Below are 23,915 nucleotides of genomic sequence, written 5' to 3' on the forward strand. Positions count from 1 at the left end.
CAACTTGAGAAGCTCTTTTCTCTTAGGATTGTTGCATGCTGGCAATCACCCTAACATAATTAAGTAGTTTATTCTATCATGTTTTGATAAATTCCAACCTTCACCCGCTGGCTTACCCTGTGAAGGCTTGGTCCGTATGCTGTCTAATGTTTGTAGTATACAGGGATTTGTTTCTGCTGTTCATTAATTCTGTCAAATTAAATGTACTTGGGAAGGAAAAATATTGATGGAAAAATAAATAGCAACTTTCTCACAGAGGTCTGCAGTGCGTTCTGCCTTGAATCCTGATTCACGCTAAGCCAAGTTTTTCTAGTCTTGTGAAATCATAGGTTTTCCTGCTACAGATTGATAAAACATACCTGTTTGCATTTTAAAACTGATATCCAGGTGCAGCACATCGCCGTGAAAAAAGCATAACATGACCTCAGCAGGATTCAGCTTTGGTTTTGGTAATGTCTCTTTGGCATTTGTTAGCCAAAGCAAATGCAAATAACATGCTGGAATGATTAAAGTATTCAGTCTTTGCCTTAGCTCATGTTTTGACTCTGCAAAGTAGGTATAACTTGCACTTGATTCTCAGTCAAAAACAGTTTCTAGCAGCAATTCTGGCTAGAAGAGCGCCAAAAATGAGTGGGAACTGAATATCCCGTTGCTTACAGGCTGCAGTTAGTGGGAGCCGGGCCTTGGGGTGCAGTCCTGGAGATGACCAAGGGGGATATTTACTCAACTGTAATTAACTTAATCAGCCACTGGGTATCAGTATTGTCTCACATCAATATATAAAAAAGGGTATTTTTATGGAGCTGAACAACTTGACTGTTAAAGAGGCATTGCTGAGGACTAAAGCCAGACCTGCTTCACAGGTGTGTGAGTGTGATGGTCAGAGGGTGAATGGCCTTCAGCGTTTAGATACCTCTAAAATAAACCTGCCTCCCGAAGCACCGCTCTACAAAGCCTTGTGTCCATGCAGCGGAAGGAGAGGTGAGCGGCAGCACAGGAACGGGGCACAGGATATTTGCCAGCAGCCTTGCCACCCAGGGAAACGCTCTGCTAATGCTCCTGTCCTACTGCGGACCCTGGAAGGCTGGGCACGCTGCAGGTTGGGATGAGCTCCACCTCTCAGGAAAAGAGCTGTGAAGTATTTGTGTACATGAACTCTGTAATCGGCGTCAGATGGGATTTGGAGACGTTAAGCCAAGGCATGGCCTGCGCCGGGGGTGCAAGGGAGCGTGCCTGTTTACATAGGTGCCGTACAACGTTGCAATGACCTTAGTGCTACCTCCTGGCATGAGCAGATGGAGGAAGAGAGAGATGTGACCATTTACTCACCTGAATTCCTTTTGTGTGGTGCCACTCTCCTTGCGTGCCTGCCAAAACAGGTGATCGGGTTTGCATTTCATGGGGTGCTCCAACCGGGCTGCACAAAAGGCAAAAGGTGCTGCCCAGTTGCTCCATGAACATAGCTGGGACCGCTCTGTTTGCAGGTTTAGCCCTCAGCCCGCTATGGGGTGGGCTCAGAGGCCACCAGCTTGCTGCGTGATGGACGCCCGAGGCAGGAGCTGCTGCCCCGTGTAGGAGAAGCCCACCCGAGTGAGGTGGGTTGGCAGAGCGCTGCGTGCAAGGGCAGTCCCACCACCCGTGCTTCATCAGCAGGGGATGCTGGCGAAGGCTTGTGCAGGCTTTTCTCTTGGGCCCCTCGCCTTCTTCACTAGGGATGAGACTCCAACACTGGTGGGATTTCTGCCTGAGTTTCCATTCAGTTTTGGCTCCAGGTAACAGTTGCTTCCCTTTCTGCTGCCTTACAGGCTTGCTTCCCTTGCCAAAATGCTAATTTAGCCCTTCAGCTATGTTTAAAAATAAAAAATCCTCCACTTTGCAGGGTAATAAAAGGCCAAAAGGAATATAAAAAGTTCACCAGACTGGTCAGTTCACTCCCCGCTATGTCTTCCCGGGGCGTTGCAGCAAAAACACAGGCACAAAATCCAAAGCAAACAGCTTCCTCCTCGGTCTCCCCTGGAGCCGCTGGCTCCCAGCTGCAGCCCGCGCCGAGGTGCCCGGCTCCCTCCTCCACCCCCTGCTTCTCCGCTCTGCCTTGGGCAGCACCAGCGTCTTTCCAGGCGGTAGTGGCATCTTCCGTACCTTTTCAGCCGGACTTAGAGGCTGCTTTTCCGACACCTGAATCATTCCTGTTCTTGCTTTCTCCTGTCCTGAAATTTCCCCACCAAGTTCTGGGCTTTTTGGGCACAGAGCCAGCAAAGAGCCCCAGCAACAAGGATTTTTCCCCTCTAGTCCCTTCTGGAGTGAGATAATATATCCACATCCTCCCTGCTGTTCCTGCCATTCCCAGGCTACCCCACAAAGAGACCCTGCTAGGCAGCAAGACTGAAGTCCTCTGCTTGACTTTATTTCTGGTTTAGTACCAGATGTGGCATCATTGGAAGCTGTAGAGGGATTTATTTAAAAATAGAAACAGGATTATGGCAATGCATTGGTTTTCATAGAAGCTCTGTGAGGTCGGTGAAACCTGTGGGATCACAAGATTTGTATTTATTCCTGCTTGGTTAAGGTCTTATGTTGTAATACAGGAAACACAGATAACTAGAGCAGAAAAAAGGTTATGTGAATGCTTCAAAGTTTCGGTGTTTGTTGATCTGGAGTGAGGTTAAAGTCTCATTTCAAGCCCATCTCAGAAAAATAAGAAGTGCTCACCACACAGCTTCCCTGTTCTGATTCCTTTCAATCTGTGTTGAGAATAGCTGGCAAGGGAAACAGATCTCCCCTCCACATTGCTCTTTCTTTTTTGTTGTTGCGTCTTATGAGAATAAGGAAAAATGCCTCCTAACATATTAGAAATGAAAGAACATCCTGAGTGATTATCCTGCAGTCTGAGAAACTTCCTGGGAACATATCACTTAAGGCCTCTGAAAGGTTAACCGAGAGCAGGTGAACTTTTGTAACCATAACTATCCCTGAAGTCGCCGAGTTCTGAAAGGCAAAAGCACAAATGTTGGAAATGGCACAGCTCTGCTCGTGGTTTCCCAGCCCTGCACGCTGGGTCCGTGAGTGACTCCGGATCTGCAAGATTTGGCAATGTGGCAGCCTACAGGCATATGCTGTTTGATGGCCTGTTTTGAAATATTTTAAATGTACAGGACGTTTTTGAGAGGTAGAAAAGCTTTTCTCCTTTTATTGCAACAATGGCTGTGGGCTTGTTTCCTGACTTCAGTACTGGTCGTGACCTCAAGTACAGGGGATGCCCTGCTTTAAATTGTGCTGTCGATAGGGCTGGAGTTCCTGACGAGATCCTTTTCTTCCTCGGGTTTTTCATTTTTCGCTAAGTGCTGCTATATCTCTCCTTAAAAGGTAAAGGGGTGCCACTTTGAAGCAGCCATGGAGAAAGAGAGGTCTTGTTTGGATTACTTTCTGGTTTTGGGGCACTGCCTGTTTAATTTTAGAGCTGTTCACGGTATGGAGACAGCGGTAATTTGTTTTCTTCAAAATTAAATGTCATTTCACAGAACTGATTAATCACTAAGCGATACAAGCTATGCATTGCTTGTATCAATGTGTAGCTTCAAAAGGCTGAGTCAGCAAAACACGGTGCACGTACACCGTCCCATTCCTGGGATTAACCCATGCCTCAGGTTTAAGCATATGCTGCAGTTCCTTGCTGTCAGCCCGCTGTAGTCCGTAGGAATTTAGCAAAAGCCCTTGTATTGAACCAGGACCAGGGAGGATCAAAAGCAGACCACCACACAGATGTCAAGGAGCATGCCAGCTGGTGCTCAGTGTTTCGGCAACATGAACCCAACAATACGATAGGAAGTAAAACTGGGATGGAATAAAATGCAGTGGGTACACAGAAACAAGAAAGGGGAAACATGACTCCAACACTTGAGCAAAAAGTGTGCAACTAAATTCAGTAAAACCCCGACAGAACGTGCCCACTGACCATTATTCTGCAAAGACATATTTTTAAATGTAACTAATGTTGAGGCATTGAGTTCAACTATTTTTCACTGCAACACGTAACTTTTGTCCCTTAATGCTTATCCTGTTCACATTGGTTTTGCTTTTTTTTTTTTCATCAAGTAACTTTTTTTCCTGAACAAGAAAGACCCTAATCATTTCAGGGTGCTTGCCACCTACTCTCAGTGGTTATTTTGGGGATAGCTCAGCAAAGCTTTAAAATGTCTGAACTGCATTAAAATGAATTGTTGGCATTCCATCCCAAACCTCAGGAGGCAGGAATCTGCGATGAGAGCGTGGAGGGAAGCACTGTTATAATAAAGCATACATGTAATGAGGTTTGATGTGCTTGAAATTCAAAGTCTGGTCCATATTACGAAACATTCACTGGTTTAACTAAATCAGTTTCAAATTGATCTAATTAAACTCCTAGACAGCCTCAGTGTAGACATCTTCATACTGGTTTTATCCATTATTAAACTAGTTTAGCTAAGATGTGTTAGGAAAAAAATGTCCAGGAAATCCTCAGCGGGGGTTGCCATTTGCAGATCTGAGGTGGGTTGCCATTTCAGATTTGTTCTCACATGTCTTGCTTCTTCAGCTTCTTGCAAATCTCATGTTTGTTCTTCTCTAACTCTGAACCCTCGTCGACTTTGGACACCATTAGCTGGCCCTGAATCAGAGCACACTGCTTTACTGAGGAAGAGCAATATGGCCATCCTAATAATGTAACATACAATAACCAGCAAACCAGGAGTGCAAGTGGCATGCTGTGAAACCCCTATAGGTTTTGATCTCCTTTTATAAACATGGGACTTGAAATTGCCCTCAAGGCTGGACATTCAGTGTCCTGAGTTCCTGCACTTGGTTCTGGTGGGGTTTGCAGGCTGGGAGCCACGACAGAGTCAGCACACGTAAAGAACTGCAGATCCGCGAGCAGCACAGGACTGGTAAAACGTACATACAGAAGCAGTTGTCTTCTGTGCTGCTCCGCAAAGAATATCAATATCTTCAATATCAATATCTTCCTGGTCCATCTAGGGAGATTGTGTGCTCCCCAAGTGCAGGGCAGCAATTTATGTCTCAGTCCCAGGAGTCGCTGGTGGCCTTCGGAGCGGCAGCCCTCCCACTTGGCATAATCCGGTGGCAGCCTTCAAATTGCCACTGTGTTGCGGGACTGTACGAAGGGATGCAACTGAAAGAATCCCTTCTAGTGGGAAAGAGAGGCTCAGTGTTGAGCTCGCTTGATTTTTCTTTGCAGGAGAAGGAGCGATGATGCCAATTCTGAACTCAAGCATGGACTTTGCAGGGGTTAATGTACCCCTGGAGATCATGGAACAAAACTGTCTGTCAAACAAAACTGTTTTTTGGGGCAGGGAGGTGGAGTGCATAAAAGTACATTATATTCTGTTGACCATTAATTGTATAAATAAAACACCACTAAGAATGTTTTTATATGCCACTCTGTTTTCTTATAAAATATAGGGATTCTTGAAGCTGTGTAGAAATTCCATAGTAAACACAAAATCTGGCAAATTATATCCATTCCATGGAACATGGACAGATATTCTCAACTCTCTGTGGAGTAACAGTACCATGCGAGCAGGAGAGGCTGCAGGTCTTTCCACAAATGACAGGGAGAGAACAGCAGAATAGAAAACTCCTGCAACTCCAACCTCACATGCTCTTCCTGGGAAAAGGAGCTGTAATTCCCCAGAGGCTAGGGAATCCCTCCTACCTTTCTGAGACAGCACGGGTGATACCTTCTGAGGATTAGTGATTTGAACATGATGTTCTGATCTTAAAACTCTTCCAGAGGGCAGGAGCGGTTGCAGTTGTTCCTGCATATTTAGTATAGAGAAATCAGTGGTTTGTTCACAGTCATGGTCTCCAGTATTGCCTGGTGCCCAGCAGCTAGGAGGCATCAATATGTTTTTTGGAAAACTTTTAGGGCTCGTCTGAGTGATTCTGAGAGCGGCTGCCTGCCTGTGGCTAATGAAAGATTTTCACATTCCTTTCCATATGCTTTGAAATGCCAGAGGAAATGTCCCAGTGACTCAAATTATAGGTGTTACTTGGGAGTAACTGCTGCATTATTGTTGAACACCTGGAATTGGCAGCAGGCAGGCTGCACGCTGGAAAAAGAAGGAATTGGACACTCTTAACCGCCCCTTCTTACCTCCAACAACCTCCAACAGGTCGTTAGGCAGCCCTGACCCTGGGCTTTGTTCAGCTGAAATAGGTACCGAGGGGCTGCAAATGGTCACTTGGATGAACCTTGCCCCGTTACCACCCTCTGGTCTCTCAAATCTTCCTGTTCCCTGCTAAAACACAAGAGAATTTAGTTCCAGTGTGAAAGCATTCATTCCATGAAGTTAAGCCATGGATAGATTTGGGTAGGTATCTTCGCAGATGTTACTGGATGTTCACAGAGGATAAAGCATATCTGTGTTCCGTGGAGAAAGACAGCTGGGGATGTTCTGCAGTCCCCCTGCTATTTATTTAATTTATTTAACATCTTGACAGTAAAACCGTTGGAACCAAGTTTGCCAAAGATACTTCTTTTTCTTCCAACTTATCATCTCCTCTCAACCTGTCTAAGAAAAGCATTCTTGGCGTGGCAGAGGCAGCCCTTTATCCCACTGCTTTGCCTTTGAAGTTGGGTTCTCCAACATGATTGGTACATGGCCAGGAAAGAAAAAACAAAGTCTGGTACCGCCAGTTGGCTGCACATTCATTGTGCAAAGGTGGTATTGAAGGAAAAACTTCCATTTCACAGAAGAAATAGTGGGAGGACAGTATTGTTGTTTCTGTTTACGCTACCTGATGCAACACGGAAGCTGCATTCACGATGAAGGCCCAGGTGTGCTCCGTGCAAACTCATATTGGCAGCCAGCTCCTGCACTGACAGATTTAATAAAACAAACAAGTCCATACCACGGTCAGGGTTCTGCATTGCTTACCACAAGGTGAGATCTACCATGAGCGTACCCTGGCAGTGTTGGCTGCATCATAGAAACTACCTGCATCTTGTTTCCTGTCTTAGTCAACCTGCTGAAAAAAATCCCCTGACAGCGATAACATAGTCTGTACATGCCAACTTGCTAAGTACATGTTGTTTGGAGCTATTTGCTATTATGTATATACCTATAATTGCCTTATCTACATTGGTTTATACTGTTGGTGAATTAACATCTGGTGAAAATAGTGATTGAAATGGGACTTCAGAAGTACCGGTGTGGTCGTTCCAAAGTATGAGAAAGAAAAAGTACTAGTGAGCTGGGATCCAGAACCGCTTACCCTTGTGATGGCTTTGAAACCCCTCTGTGGTGCCAGTGTTGATCCATCTCAGCCATGGGGCAGAGACATAACACTGGGGGAAACCCTAACGGAGACACTCAAGGAGAACTGTAGGCAGGAAACAACCAGGGGAATGGCTGACAAATGGCAATTAAAATAAAGCAGGTCTTTCATGTATAACCTCTTTGAGATATCGATGGCACCAGCTTAGCCTGGTCCCTGCAAGGGCATTGTGGAGATTTAACAGGCGTTGGTTTGACTGGTGTCCTGCTGCTCTGTGGGTGCGTTGAGGGAGAGGGGCCGGGGTGTATTCTCTTCCCATTAGGTGGGGTGCAGGAAGGATCTCTTCTAAGTGCCTTATAATGAGCGAGGTCACATCTACTGCTTGGAAACCACTCTTGAAGTGATCTAGTTAGACTGGTACAAATCTGTTTTCTAGATAAGGCTAAAAATTCCCAGTGTTCAGTTACTACAATCTTAAACAGCCCCTCTGCATTTGGTCTAAGACAAATTTTGGCAAGGGCGTTTTCAGCCACAGGGCTCAAATACTAACAAGATCAAATGGCATCTTTTTTGTCATGGTGGCAGCCTTTTTGTTCTTTCTCCTGATTTATGACAAGGGTTCCTATGGGCTTCCACAGTGTGCTCCAGAGAAGTCTGAAGCGGTATGTGAGCCAGTGTGTAGTTAAGCGTTGCTCAATTCTTGACCAGAAGTATCAGAGTTCTACTCAAGCTTTGTTTTCTAAACATTACCTTTACTAACTGCTGCACCAAAGTGGTTCGGTTGCAATATTAACAGGCTGCGAATCCTCGGTGTCCTAAAGCTACCGCTGAAAATTTGTCTTTTGGGGCTTATGATAAAGTCTTCTGGGATTTTTTTTTTTGGTCTTGATGGCCTTTTTTGTTTCTCTCTGGTTTGAGTAGGAGGCTGCAAAGTGATTAATCTAGTAGTAGTACCTTTATTAAGGTACATCTGCCATGTGAGATGTCTTAGCTGTGGATTTCATGCAAAGACACTATGTGGGTAAGTCAGCAGAAATATTATATCTAAAACACAGGCCTTGGGGTCCTGAATGTTGTCCTCAGTGTTTAGGGAACACTTTGTATTAGTGGTCAGCTGAATGTCAAGCTGGTCCTTCAATTGGTATAGCCAAGTTTGGAGGAACAACTTACTTTTCTGCAAGCAAAAAGGACTGTGTCCGTTCACACTGAGCTTGCACTATATACAAGTCTTTTTCTGTGAGCACTCAAAAAATAGGGAAAAACTTGTCGAAAGTAGTTACTTGGGTTTGCTGGCCATAGAAATCTGGAGCTAAGATGGACTCCAGCCTGCCAGAGCTAAGGAGCTAGAAGGTGGGATATGTCGATACATTTGCCCGTTGTGTTTCAGTGTTGGTTGTTGAGCTTGGCTGTTGAACTCCTCCTTCCAGCTATAATTTGTCATCAGGCTCCTGAGAACAGGGAACCCAAACAGTGTTGTCCTCAAACATTTTGCAATCTCCTCATTGTCCGTGTCGCAACCCACCCATGGGGAAGCCGATAACCCCTGCTGCTGAGGTTTATTCTCATCCCCTGACATGGAGGTCTGTTCCTATGGTGGTGGAGCCCCATGAAAGCATCCACCCTGCTTTCAGGGGGAGGAGGGCTGGCTCTGTGTGAGGAGTGTGCTGCCAGCATCTTGAGTTTCAACCTTTTTTGTTGCCTTGTTGCAACTGTGCTCTATGGAAATCAGAGATCCATGCTTGAGAGAAATAGGTCTGCCCATGTGTCATGTTATGTGGTGTGCTGAAGACTGCGTGATAAAGGAGGTTCACAGGCACGGCAGTGTTGTGGTGCTTGAAAACCCGTCTGAGATAAATGCTGCTTTGGGTCTGTTGTGAACTCAGACTTCCAGCCCAAAATGAAAAATAAGGCCTTGGGGTGAAGTGTCTGGGCGACATTTTGGATTGTGCTTATGAACTAGTGGGGGTAGAAAATCTGTTAAAGACCCAAGAGGCTTTAAGAGCTTGGATGATGATTTACAGCTGTTTTATTCAGTGATTTATAGACTGCTCCTTATCACAGAGGCAGGATACAAATACTGAATTTAATAAAAGCACACAATTCTCGTTTCTTTCTCAGAAACTTAGAGACAGAAAGGACATTCCACAGTAAACAGCAGTCTCTTCCCATCATCTAACCACCCCCTCACACAAAGATTTGAGACTACAGAGCATAGCCAGCACTGCCTGGGCATATCTCTTCCCATATAATTTCCATAATACAGCCCTTTCCTCCAACTGTAATGCAGACTCCCTAAATATACAGCCTGTTACCATAATGCTACATTCCTGCTCCCCCTGTCTGCGATAGGCACCTCAAAATAACATACAAAGACTTAGCTCTCAGGAGTCCCAAAGGAAAGGATCGGGTTTTTTCTGGCAGTGGGAGCTCCACATCTTCGTGCACGCTCCAGCTGGCTGGAGCAGACCAAGATGGGGTCATCCTCACGTGGGCTCCAAGAGCGCTGAGGAGCTGATGTCTAACCAGGGCTGCCCGGGTGTTGTACTGATTCGGAGTCCATATTCCAAACAGTTAGCAGTTGCCTCAACGAACTTATAAATGGGTGAGGAAAGTGAGGTCTAGATCAGAGGAAGGACATAGCTGAGGTCACCCTGACCTCATGCTCTGCTTGCTAGGCCATGCTGCTTCCTCACAGCTGACCAAAACCCTCCTTAGAAACCTTCCTCCCTACCCGGGGAACCATAAGAGAAAATCTGAAGTCTCCCAGTTGTGGTGACTGATGCTACCTCCAAGCACGTGCTCGGTTTGCCTGTGCAGGTCCCTCCCCGTATCTCCACTGGCGTTGGTGATTAGCTCAAGCACAAGTCACACAGGCATCAGCACCATCTGCTAATACAAAAAAAAAATTGCATTTCCACGTGGTACCTCTCTGCTGGGAAGCCTAAAACACTGTGTAAACAGGAATTAAGCTTGGATCATCCCAGTGTAATGAGTCATTTTTATTAACCCTGTTTTCAGACTAATGCATTTAGGTTCAGAGATGTTAGATGACTTCTCCAAACAAAACCATGAGAGAGCCAGGAAGAGACCCCCAGGATCCTGGTGCTCCCATCCCTGCAGGAAGGTGTCACTGCCTTGGCCCCGGCTACATGCTGGTGGTAACCCACAGGAGGTGGAGGGGTGATGCTATTCCTTTCCTAAATATCATTGTCCCTAAGTATTTTCCAAGTGCTCTAATCTTTCCAGCTATATTGTGATTCTTTGATTTCTCCTCCTGTCCTCAGTAATTGTTTTTTGCAAGTAGAAATAGCCTGAGGCGGAACTGGAAAGCAAACAGGATCATACTGAATAAATCCATCTTCACGGTTCTTTTTTTGTATACGCCTTTATATCAATTAGGTTCAAAGAAAGTATCTCCTTACTCCGCCTGGACTGTTTAGCATTTTTTAATAACAAAGTCCTCTTTTAGGCTGTAGCCCATTGAGGTTCATTAATCAACAATTGCCATGAAGTGAAAAATTCTCAAACTTCCAAAAATCTTTTTCTTGGAGTCAGTTAATACTAACAATGAAGTTTTCCTTGGCTAACTGTCCCCTGCTTTGATGTGCCTGGGTGAGAAACTAAAAGCCACGAAGGTGTTATAAACTGGGCACCGATCACAGATTTAGACAGGTTGGTATGTGCTTTTAACCAATAAATATATATAGTATCACAATAATTAGTATTTGCTTTGTGTGAGAGAGAATTTTTGGCATTTCAATGATTTTCTTATCAGTTTTTCCTCAGTTTAACTTTTTTTTTTTTTAAAGAACAGCAAGTTCCCCGCAATGTCCTGAAAATGGCACTGAAACTGGTCACCCAAACCCCATTCCTAGAGTAACATTAGTTTACGTTATTTCTGGCAGGAACGATAATACAGCTCTTCTTAATTTTGGGAGCAGGCTGTTATTGAAACATATGCCTCCGCAGTTTTGAAAGCTTTTGAGTACCTCTGGAAGCCCTGGCGCGGTGAGCTGTATTGGCAACCAGGAGACGTGACCCTGTTCAAAGGTCCATTCCTGGGGCCAGACCTGGCAGGAGAATGTGCCGCTGCCCTTCGAATGGGTCCAGAGCTGACGTGCAGGGCTTTTGCACTGTTATTACTTAGAGTAGGAATTTTTTTATAAAAACACAGGCAGAGAAAAAGCTTGGGGGTTACTTTTGAGAGTGTAAAGTCCCTAAACCTGCTCAAGGTTGCCTCCCCAAATAAAGCCTTGCTCCCGAGGCCAGTAAAATAAATAGGAAGACTCCCAGGGCTGTTAATGGGCCAGTGAATGGGGACGAAGGACCAAATAGCTCCTGAGAGCAGTCAAGCTGCTTAAGTGCTGTTTCAGGCCAGCCAGATCCATGCTCCGAAGGTCAGGAGGAGGCAGAGCATTCCACAAAACCAAGATTGCAGAAGTATGAGCACTGCCCCTCCAGTGCCTACAAACCACAGACTCCAGCAGTCCTCTGCCCTCCGACCGAAGAGAGTGAGAAGTTTTGTACTTCACCGACATGTTCCTCGGCTTTGCCTTGATTGCTGGAATTGTTCTGATGGCGTGAAGTTATTGCTTGTGTCATCTTTCCGTGGCAATATTGTTATTTTTTAACCTACTGTAAAAAGCGAGCAGAAAGAAGAGGCACTGCTCTGTCCTGCATAAATAAGATGTAGTGTTTACCATTGATAATAGTTACCAGGATGCTTCTTCCTCCCCCGAGTCTGAAGTGGATAAAATCATCCATCTTTGTTTCTGTTTTTGTGCGCGTCTATTTTTGTTGCTTACATTTCAAATTACTGTATTTTTCTAACAGTTAAAGACTGCGTTTTGCACGCATAGCACATTCTATAGAACCCTTGGAAAAAAAATTGGCAGTGTGAATTCTCTCTCCAGTGAGGTTGGAAGGATTTTAAAGTCTCATGAAGGAAAGGCCATGCCAACTTTCTGCATACAAATTCTGAAATAAGTAGCGGTGATCAAATAGCTAATGTGCAAGTTTCATACACACACGCACACACACACATGGAGTAGCAGCCGCCGGAGAAAAGCAAGGCTTATGAACAAGAGCTTGTTTCTTATCTCGCATCAGCTCATATTCAAACAGAGTAAATATTTCACTGCGGTAACAGAGGTCTAAAACTTGTAGGGTTACGTGAGCGAGGCCCGTACGTTCAGCCTGCGACAGGGAGATGCGTAGGGTGCATCGGTGGGACGTGGGTTCTCCCTCCAGCTCTGCTGATTCTTTATTGCATGGAGGTGGGTGAATCTCCACGGGCCTGGTGGTGTCCCCTTGGACATCCACGGGAATCTGTTGGGGAAACATGAGCAGCTTGTTCCTTTTAGTGTTATGTGCCTTGTTAGGGCCAGTTTGGGGAAAAAAAAACAAGCTAAAATGAATGGGAGTGCCACCGACGTGTACCGTCACTTGAAAACTTATTGCTGAGCTATAAGTAGCAGTCGGTTAGTGATTTGTACCAATATAATAATTTCAATTCAGTAATACTTAAAATAAATCTGTTAGAAAATAGACGGGAATTCTTCCATAGCTGACAGGATTGCCCCACCATTGTCCTTATTTTTATATCATTTTAATGAGGCTGTTTTTCCACCCTCTTTCCACTCCGTTGGTTTGCTTTCCCTGAAGAGAGTAAACAACTCTACGCAGGAAGGTGATCCGAGTTCCACTGTTAATAATTTGGGGCTTGAATAAGTGAGAAGTGCTGTTTACAAAGAAAAAAAATAGATAAATAGAAAAATCAGAAGCTCTGTTTGGCTTTGCAAACAAAAGTAGCCCAAAAATAAACAGGCCTACCCAGCAGAAAAGAGACTCTGAGGGGAAGTGGATGCCAACTGAAGAGGCAGATGTAAAGAGCATTTCCTATTTGGTTTAGCAACTGCAGACTTTTGTCTCCAGTCTGCATGCATTTCCTCCAATGATTCATCATAAATGTGCATTTATAAATAAACTCCACCTTGGCCTGGCCCATTGATTGCAGGCTGGTTACTTGGATGGGGAAAAAAAAAAGTCATACTCCCCATTTTTGAATGATACCTGTGTGGCAATATGTTTTTCTAGAACTGTTTCCAGGCTGTTTATTTTATTTATGTTGAGGGATTGTGACTCTGAGAGATGGGACCTGTGGTTTTCTCATTTCATCTGAAAAACGATTCATTAAAGAGCTTATTTAAGCCAGCCCCGTGTTATGCTGTCCGTGTTGTACATGTCCGGGGACTTGGGTTTGGAAGATGCTCCCAAGCCTTGGGCTGAGATGGCGGGAGGCTGAGTGGCGAAGCTGTGTGTCTTTGGGGGCTGGAGAAAGGTGTCATTTAGAAGACTGTCTCTTTAGCGGCTTCCCCAGGGACGTGGGGTATGACAGTGGCTGTCAGGAAGGCAGAGTGCAAGAGGCTGAGCAAACCCACAGTGTTTATCCCTATGCATTTTTTATGTTTGTTCAAAACAACAGCCCAGGAAGATTCCCATAGCGGTGTCCAAGAGAGACCCCAGTGCAAGGCTTCTTGTAGCAAAGCCAAGTTGCAAGTTATTTCTCCCTCCTTTGAACTCCAGCCTTGAACCTGGCCTTGCAGCCTTACCCACATGGGAAGCTGCCACATAATAGCCTAGAAAAGTTGTAACAACCATGCTCTGTTTCTGCTGTTCATTAGCACTCTAGAAAGCCAGTGCAATTGCACTTGGGCTGTGCCCCTCACGGGTCGGGTCCAGATCCCTGCCAGCCCAGCCCAGCTATCTACACCATAGACCCCTCAGATTTGGCTCCTTACCATCTTCTCCCCCTAGAGCTCTGAACATCTCCTGCCCCCCGAGGCCCTTCCCATCTCTGCTGCTTTCCCAGCCCCACACCGTGCTGTGCTGGGAGCTGACCCAGCTTGCCAGCATCAGTCCTGGAGGGCCAGCAGCAACCCCAGTTTTCTTTCCCTGCCTTGCTCCTATAGTACCTATAGCACTCCTATAGTACTCATCCTGTGGGATAAGTTTTGCAGACTGGGTACTCGGAGGGGGGGGTCAATTTGCACGTAATAAGCGTAGCTGAAGTGTCTTTGAGGAGAGCAGCAAGGTTTGCTCCTGGGAGGAGCACCTGGGAGGAGACCACATCAGGTGGCTTAGGCTGAGGTAAGCCAATCTTACGGTCAAGTCTTCATATAGACACATACCCTCACGCGCTGTTTTCATGGGATTGGAGTTGGGTGTTGTTTTTCCCAAGGAATGTGCCATCCTTTTACAGCAGGTGCTACACTGAACGCTTCTGCATTGAAGTGTATTGCACCGCCAGATGTGCGAGTGGCGTTCAGGAAACAGGGATCCTTACAATTCTTCTGATGGTAATACCAGCATGGGCATCGTTCACACAAAGCTACGGCTTTGCCATTTTGCTATTTAAATGTCTCTCCATTGGAATGAAGGTGGAGGAGCAGTTAAATAAACGTAAATCTTTTTTAAGAACAAGAGCTAGTCAGTAGTAAATGTTCCTAACTTTTTAAATGGGTCTAATCCTGAGCGTGTTCAGAGCACTCCTGAACTCTTACTGACTCCCAGCAAAAATCCGCAAACCAAAGGGCTGCTTTCTCTGCAGACAGTGTAAAGGTGCAGCACAGAGAAAACAAAGGCAAGGCAGTCTCAGACTCTGCACAGCACATGATTCTCTAATAAAAAATGTTTGGCCTCTTCTCAGGAATAACATGGCCATGCTTGTAGCTCCAAAAGAAGCCCTGAATGATATTAATACATTCATTAGAACAAGTTCAAAGAAAATCATCTTAATTAGCTTGCCTGGCTGAAACTGAGGTTCATTAATCTAAAGTAGATTAACCTGATGGTAATGCCATTAAAGCTGGCTGGGATATTAATGAAATATATGCAGTTGCAGAGAGCCCAAATGTCCTCCTGCCAGTCGCGGACTGATAAAACTGCCTGCGTTTTCTGCAGTTCAGGCTGTTTTAAGGAAGACCTGCCTGTTTTGCAGCCACCACCCTAGTTCTGTAACTCAGCCATGGCATTGCTTTTGGGACACATTAAAAGGGGGAGAGCATCCCACAGAGAAACTCGGGAAAACAACTCACTTTAGCCTTTTGTGCGAAAAACTTGCTAGAGCAGAGCATGCACGTGCACGTTTGGAACAGGTAGGGATTTGCCCATGCAGGGAGCATGCAGGCTTTTTGTAAGGCAAACTGTGGCGCAGGACTTCGAAAATTTGACCTGCTTTTCAGATATACGTTGGTGCACAGTACGCAGTAAGGATCTAAAAGCTTCCAGAAACCCAGTGAAGACCCAGAGGGCTTAAAATGGCCTTCTCCTTCTCCCCAGGCTCCAGTATTCTTAATCTCAACTCTTTTTAGTCTTTGACACATCATTAAAGTGACAGTTCAAGAACAGCTCCGAGATCAAAGGCCTGCAGAGCTTCTATCATGTTGCAACGCTTTCGGCAACTCTTTCTCCAGGCCTGCTTCTTAACTCCCTCTCTCCAGCCAGGAGGTTGAATCTCTCTTGCTGAAGGCCGGCAGCAGCTGGCAGCGCTGCCTACGTCCCTTCCCTGCCCCTTGGTCTTCTCAGGGCTCTGCCTCTCCGCTGGGTCACTCCGGGTTTCGCTGGACCAGGGCTCAGCCCAGCCGCTAAATACGGTGTATTCACTAAATTAGGCGTATGTGCGCTACCGAAACAACTTCAGGTTTGGGCACGGCCGTATACAAATATATACAAATCCAAAATGCAAATAGGGAGGATTTGCAAAATCAGCTCTGATCCGGAGTGCCAAGAGAAGACACGGGATGGAGCATGAGATGGGGAAGTGGGGAGACGGGGGTTCCTCTCCCAACTCTTCCGCTGGCATGTAGAGCTGCTGCAGGGAAACCTGCTAATCTCCTGGAGAGGCTCCCGGGTTTTGCCACGAGTACCTTCGCGGTGCCTACACAAATGCATCCGAACGGCTGTTTTCATGCTGTAACGCGCCCAGTGTCCAGCACGCGGTACCGGTGGTGCTGAGCAAAGGAAGCCCAGGGATCCCGAATTTTCTATTTACATACCCCCCACCTACCTAAGTGTCAAATAAGTTCTGCGACTTCATTGATATATATTTGTAGAAAGCTTTGTGATCCAGAAGTGAAAACAAATATATATGCACATGGTATTGTGCTTAGGACAAGATCTAAGGACCTTCCTTCCTCTGCAGCGGCTCGGACGTGGATTTTCAGACGCGGAGGACTGAGCTCTGCCAACCTCACTGTATTGCCTCTCCCTAATGCTGAATATTTGGTGACTAAGTGTCTTTCTCTTGTTGCACCGTAAAATGCTGGGTTGGCACGCAGCTTATTTACAAGGTAACACGGTGTGATGCATCATAAAGACACTTTTGAAGAATTTCTGTTATTAAAAACTGCCCATGGAAAGAATTAGGTCAGGTGTTTACAAGTCAAAGCTTTGGGGATAATTAGGTGGAAGGCAGCAACTTTAGAAGAGAGGGTTATTTTCCAGCCCTCCAAGAAGCATGTAGTAATGCGTATGGTAGCAGTAACCTCTCGTCAGTGAGTTTCCCACCTCCTTACTGCAGGATCTGTTACAGCCATTGCTTTGGGGATGGGGAAGAAAGCGGGGTTTAGAAAAGTCTCCAAAAATACAGAACCCCCTGAGCAAACCTGTTGATGTCCGGGCTTTCTATAAACAGCCGTCAAAGTCCTCTTAAGGGGGCTTCTTGTAAACACAAGCTCTAGCTTGCTACCGCTGCGCAGCGAGGGTGAATTCTATACTACCTTTGAGGGAAGAAAGTTGTTTTCTTTTTTTTTTTTTTTTAAAAAAAAAAAGGCCACTTGTTCCTGGTGGCAGAGTGTGTGTGTGGAGAGGAGGACGGGACAGGGCGCTGGCTGTTTGTGCACTTCAAGCAGAGCGACCTCCTTGAACCCCACCGTGCACAATGATGCTTTCCATGGAAAGTCTGGCTGTATTACCTTTGGCAAGGGCTGAGGGAATATTTTTGGAAGCTTTAAAATCCTCTGTGGAACATGCTTCATTTTTGTTCATATACAGTATCTTTATATTTATTCAATAAAAAAAGGTTTCTGTTTTGCTGCAATTGGCTGCCCGACCCTTCCCCTTCTGCTCTTCTCCAGCAGTGCCCAGGGTGTCGGAAAGGCTGGTCCTCCCGGGACGAGAAAAAGATCAGGCCTAAACCATCAGCCCCTGCCATATTGTACTGGTTAAAACTCAGTTGCCCCCCTCTCCAAAAAGTTTGTTTAAAGTGGTAAGAATATAACCTGTTCAAAGTGAGACCTCCAAGGGCCTGGTTCCCATTTGCATTTAAGCCTTTATGCGGTGCTGGAGCAGGGTAAAGAGGCCCTCTGTCCTAAATGGGAATCAGACCCCACATCTGCGTTTTTCAAAGTGTCCTTCCTTTCTGCAAGCAAAGCCAGGAAACGTCTCTTGAATGGGAAAGGGACAATTAAAATTAAAAAAAAAAAAAAAAAATTGCAAATCAAGGTTCGCGGGGCCGGATGGTGCGTGCAGCATTACCTGGCGGTGGATAATCGTCCGGGCTGGGTCCCTGGGATTGCACCCTGGACCGCCTTGCAGAGAGATTGAGCTGTAAAACACAGGAGGAGTTAAACCTAGTTTTAGCTTTGGCATTGCGTTTGGTAGCTGGAAGGAACAGGGTATGAACAGGAATGTAGGAAGGCAAAAGAGTATTAGGGCATCCAAAGAGTAGTTTGAATAACTTTTTTTTTTACTAGATTTAGGAAATAAACGCGGTCTGCTGGCTCTTCCTCCCTTGGGTCAGCTGTGATGGCTAAACCAGAACGGTGCCAGGAGGAGAAGGTACCCAGGTGCCACCAGCCCGAGCATCCCGAAGCAGGATGGGAAGAGAGCAGGATGCGCAGGGAGGCCATACACTGGCCAGGCTCCGACCTGGCTCACGCTGCTCTGCACCGGCAATTTTTTTCCATATGTTTTGATGACAGCAGATGCAGGCGAAGACAGGACTTCTAGCAGCTGCTTTAGAATTAGCTATTCTTTTATGTTTTAAGTATATTTGGCAGTGCTTTAGGAAGCAAGGGAAGAATTTGTATCCCCGCAATTCAGATATGCAACAGCGGGATGGGATTGCAGAGACGGCTGAGTCACCGTTGGGGCCAGACACAGAACCCGCCGTTGCTGGCTCCCTGGCTGGTGGGGTGCCTGTACCTGCACGCTTCCCTTTTGTGGGAATTGGGCAAATCGCACCCCGTGCGACAGCCACCAACCCTCTGAGCTCAGGAGGAGGCTCCTGCCTGCTGAGCCTGCGACCCATGTGCTTTCCAGCCAAGCTCCCGGCTGCGACGGGCTGGAGCTGGGGCCGCCTGCCTTTCCCCGAGCTGCAGCACGCTTCGCGCCGCTCTGCCCGATTCGTCTAGACTGAGTGAGAACTTGGCCTCGTGCAGAGAGTTTACAACCTGGATGATGGGCGAGTCTGGTCTTGACTGTGGCTTGTAGCCGTACGAGCGAAGGAGACTGGATGTCTCTACCAGCGGGCTGGTAATCGCCCTTTGCAGATGATGGCACAAACTGATTTGTGAGGGGTGATCACCGGCGTACAGGTGACGTAGCTCTGCTGCTGTCCTCAGGGCAGCATTACGGGGTATATGGACTAAAACGTACCTTGGAAAACCCCCTTGTCCATCCCCATCACAGGGCAGAATCGCTGTCTGGCAGATGTGGGTCTGACATTTTCTTGCAAACATCCCGTGATGGAAGTTCTACCTGACCCTTATAATCCCTTTTCTAATTGTCCTAATACCTGTCATGAATCTTCCTTGCTGTAGTTTTCCTTGTTCCGCCTATCCTGGACGTGGAGGAGGGAGTACCCAAATATGACGAGTACAAGCATCTTCTCTGTGTGTATGCCAGCTTTCAGTTTGCAGGTTAAAATCCCCAGAGTGATGCCTTCATAAAATTTGGTTATAATGGCAGAAACCTCTTCCGCTTCACCAAGTTTCAGCCCCAAAAGAATGTGTGAGGATGAGTTAAACCCCAGAGAATTGGGATCTCTAGGAAAAACAAACACGAACAGCCTCTTAGCTATTGCAACTCCACTATCAAAACCCCTTTTCAGAAAATGTTTAGTTAAAGATTTCGTTTGGAACAAACATTGTTAAAGCATGACCATCGGGCTGCTTATTGGAGCCAGATGTTGATTATAAAGACATTTGGGTCCATTCAGTGATTTTGCATGCCCTGATAGGCTGGGGTGAGCAGAAGGATTTGGAAAGCAGTGACTCAGATCCTCAACTTGCCCAAAAATGCACAACCCCACTGAAAGTGCCTCACCCTGTGCCATTACAGGGATATATTCCATAATGGCCAGCATCCTTTTCCCCTTTCTTTTTATTTTAAGATTTATATATTTTTTTAGGAATGACTGGCCTCTCTCAAGTTGTCCCTCTTGATTTTTCTGTTAATCCTGCGTACTTCTTGAACGGTCTTTTAGGAATACGCCTCCCTGAGGGCTGACTTTCTTGACAATTAAAAAATGAGTATCTGTTGACCTAATCCTGCAAGCTGTCTGGGTGTGACCATCCCACGTTAGCGAGTGGAATGGTGCCCTCAGAAGACGTGCAGAAATCTGACCCCTATTTCTAAAGCAAAGGCCAGCAGAGCCAAGCGCCCTGCAAGCTGCGTGCAGGTTTGGCCAAATCCACGTGCTGAAAAAAATCAAAACCAACAAAAGCTTTGCAAGGCTGATTTTATTACTTCTTTTTAGAACTGCTTCTTCGATTTTTACTGCTTGAACGTTGATTACTGGCTGCTTTGTGGATGGAAAGCTGGACGGAGAAGCTCAGCGGGAGAAAAATAAATGTGACAGTGGGCCAAAAGTGTGCTTCATTTCCTCCGGACCAGGCTCGCCTGTGCTTTTGGGGCCTGATCCGTGATGGAAATGGGGTTTGGAGCAGGTCAGGGTGCTGTGGGCTTGGCTGAGGTGTGGGCTGGGAAGCAGCCACTAGATGGCCATGTGGCTTGTCCCTACCTGTCCCCCCTGCTCCTGTGCAGGGCAGGGATGTGCCAGCCCCCAGCCCCACGCAAGGCAAGCTCAAGGGGCTGCAAAGAGGCTGAAGACCCCCCGGGGCTGTTGGACCTTCCCCAGGAACAGATCTTTGTCGGGGGGAGTGCTTGTGTGGAGGGGAACAGCAGCCCCCGCAGCTGGGGCCATGTGTGACACATGGGGGACCCTGGTGCTTTCAAGGCTGAAGGGTCGGCATCCCTGGAGAGTGGGCCTGACTCTGGCAGGGCTGAGCTGTCCCGAGCTCCATCGATGCTCTGCAGGGGAGGAGGTAGGTGCCAGCAGGCCGTGGAGGTAGGACCAGGCTTCACTGGAGCTGGCTGACAGGACTCAGCTGGGGTTTATTGCAGGAAGGGTTCTGATGTGCAAAACCCTGCATTTTTTTCCATCCTGGACTTCCTTGAGATTAGAAGAGGAGAGGAGAATGGGGGAGGGGGGGCGGGGGGCGCGGGGAACAGAGAATATCAGGGCAGATCCTCACCGCCTCTTCTCCTGCCCAAGTGATGTAGCATTTGGGACTTGCACCCGTTCACACTTGGAGCACATCTTCTGCAGACTGCCCTGAGAGACCAACCAAACGTGGCAATGGGGAAGAATCGGGGGATTTGCTTCAGAGGTGCACTCTTTAAGAAAAACAGCATTGCAGGACATACCTGCTCTCTCTCCTATCCTGCCTTGGAGGGCACGGGATGGATGCTGCTTGTCCCCAGAGCCCATAGCTACATGCTGCAGATAGGTCTCGGGCTTAGTGTTGCTGGAAGACACAAAAGCCTTTGCAGAAAACATCACAGAATGACCCAGGTGAAAAATTAAATCTGTGATGTGAAAAAGGAGTCTACATTGTCACAACAACATGACTTTCCTTCTAAGTAGCACGTGAACTATTGAAATGTTGCTTTCACCCTTTTTCATGTCCTCTTTGCCTGTGATCAGGAGTGTTTGAGAGAGGTGTGTAGCTCCAGCTCATCCAGCGGATAGGCACTAGCGTCCACCCCATGGCTGGATGACTGATGCTGTTTACTGGAAGGTTTGGTTCCTTAGAGCTAAGCTTGACAACACAGCATGCCTAGACAACACGGCAAACTTTGCTCAGTGGGACAATTGTCCAGGGCTCATAAGACTTTCCACTGCCTTGAGATTCTGTGACGTGACTCAGAGTTGTAAACATTGGCACCAGCTGCTCTTCTCACTGAAACCATAAACCCATTAAGGGAAATTTGTTTTCTAAAAATAATCTGATCAATGAAAGGACTCTCTCAGCGTCCCCAGCCCCTCTTCCCCGCCTCCCTCGTAATGACTTCCTCGTAAATACGTTCAGTTAGAGGAGTATGATGCCTCTTACCAGTCTCCCCATTGACGCAGTTTCAGTCATCCAAGTGAAGATATTTAGTGTAGGGCCTTATTAAAAGATATTTAGCTCTTCAGGGTGTAACAGGGAGAAGGGAAAGGAAAGGCACGACTGCAGCACAGTTCTTGTAGGGAGAGGCAAACACGGCCCTGGTGCATGGGAAGATTTATAATTTCTGTGTCATATTTATAGTATTGATGCCTACAGATGGTCAGCACTGTGCAGCTGGTGAAGCCAGGCTGGAGGTTTGGCAGGTGCTTTTAAATGAATCCTGTGGCATTACATGCCCTGAATCAACTCTGCTTTTCTTTTACTGTATCACAAAAGGGTGTCTCAAGTCATCCTTCATGGTTTAAGGGAATCAAAGGATCGTCTCCATATTGTTTCAGACGTCAGCGCAATCTGGGTGAAGGCGCGTGGAGCTGGGAGTCAGGTGGCTCTGTTTTCTACTCCAGGCTCTTCACTTTGTACTCTGGTCCTCTGTCTGCTCTCTAGCTGTCAAGTGAGGATCAGGCTAATGCGAGGCCATCTGGCAGGCAAAGGCGGATTGGTTGGCTAAGATTGTGGAATGCCAAATATTACTGTGTGCATGCTAGTGATTTTGGAAAGCCAGCAGTAGTCAATCTATAATTTGCCCTTTGCTTAAGTAATACTCCACTCTATTCATGCAGGGTTGCAGAAGGCTCTGTTCAGATACTGCTGTGATTGGATTGTGCAAGAATCTACCAGAAAAAATTAATGCTGAATTCTGCACCAAGGTGCAAAATTCTGAACAGCTACAATTGCAGTTGGATGTGATTCTGAATAACCCTCAGCATGGACACTGGTCTCAGATGCCTCCACCTTCATGACAGCTGATGGGGAGATGGTCTGGAAGGGGAGAGCTTTTCTGGTCTAGAGAGGCTGTGACTTTGTATGTCTGGTGTGAGCAGAAGTGGACTAGAGCCCTCAATGTCCATGAAGACTGTCATGGACCACCCAGACCACCCAGCTCCACAGCCCTTCCCAGGCTTGCAGCTGTGCCCTTCCCAAAAAACAGCATTACCAGTTCAACGACTGACTTACTCCTGGAGTTCTGGGTCACAAATCTTATCTCTTACCTTTCAAATGCATTGATATAGTTTCAGAGTAATACGTTTATGGTCCAATCTGCTGTAGATAGAAGGAAAGGGCAAGGTGCATTCGGCAGCAGTGGGGCTGGTTATAGCAGCGTGTTTTCTATTCAGTGGGAGCCCACGTAGAGCTGACCTGCGCTGCTGACCCAACACCTGCCTCGAGGGGGTAACACTCGGAGATCCCGCTGTCCCCCGGGTGTCAGCTGGACATGGTCATGCTGCTACTCGTGCAGCCCTGATCTGTCTCGACAGCATCTTAGAGGTCTGTCACAGAGAAAAGCTAAGAAAAAAATTGAAGACAAGCTGGTATAAGCCATCTTTGCCTTTCTCCTTGCTCCTCCCAGAGCCATTTTCTCTCTCTGAATCTGCCCCTAACTTCTTCTAAAGGATCAATATCCTTTTAAATAAATGGAAAGTGATCACCTTGAGCCAGAATCCATGCAGTCATCTGTTGCTGGCTGCAAAGCAGTGCCATGCCGTCATTGTTTTCTCCATCATCAAGTACCATCCCATAAAGGTCACTTGGTGCTTTCATTCAGAATGTACGGAATTTCATTACTTTTGCTGCTGACCATGTTATTTGCAAACTACAAGTATGAACCTGTCTAATCTAGCTATTAAATAGAGATGTTGAAATAACGCAGAACAAAACTGCTGGCTGAGAGGAGAGGTGCCAGCAATATATTTGTGGCCACAATAGAAAGAAACCTATCACAGGATTAATTCCTGGTGCCATGGGCTGATCTTTTCATAGGGATGCTTGCAAGAGGGCTCTGAGACTTTGGCTTGGCACACATGACCAGTAACTGGACAGATCTTCTCACCTTTTATCTGATCACGCTGCCCTGCACTTTGCTACTTGAGACACTGGGGGTTTATTATTTTAATAAACCTGCCCGGTTTTGCCTAAGGCTAGCTTTGAAGCAAGCCCTACCCCTGTAATTGGGGTCTGCGGTGGTTTGGGAGTTTTTCGTGCTATGCTGTTGTTCGGCAGATGCCTGCGGCTCACATTATGCTGAAGACCTCAATTGAACCGAGGTGCAGTTTTGCTCTTGCTGTGCAGGGTCAGGTGAGCCTTCCTCCAGGCCAGGAAGGTGACCGCACCTGGGGTGTCAATGCATGC

At 46.6% G+C, this 23,915-nt stretch overlaps 2 long non-coding RNA genes across 2 annotated transcripts in view; both read left to right on the plus strand.

Moving 5' to 3' along the window:
* LOC142411842 (uncharacterized) overlaps window positions 1-23,915 on the plus strand; it is a 146,353-nt gene that overhangs the window by 72,218 nt on the left and 50,220 nt on the right. The gene's annotated exons all lie outside the window — the stretch shown is intronic.
* On the plus strand, window positions 18,419-23,289 carry LOC142411844 (uncharacterized). Its single transcript, XR_012776310.1, has 3 exons — window positions 18,419-18,869; window positions 22,067-22,179; window positions 22,349-23,289. It is a non-coding gene; the product is annotated as an uncharacterized LOC142411844 (long non-coding RNA).

Source organism: Mycteria americana, chromosome 6 (genome assembly GCF_035582795.1).
Source record: "Mycteria americana isolate JAX WOST 10 ecotype Jacksonville Zoo and Gardens chromosome 6, USCA_MyAme_1.0, whole genome shotgun sequence".
Classification (NCBI taxonomy): Eukaryota; Metazoa; Chordata; class Aves; order Ciconiiformes; family Ciconiidae; genus Mycteria; species Mycteria americana.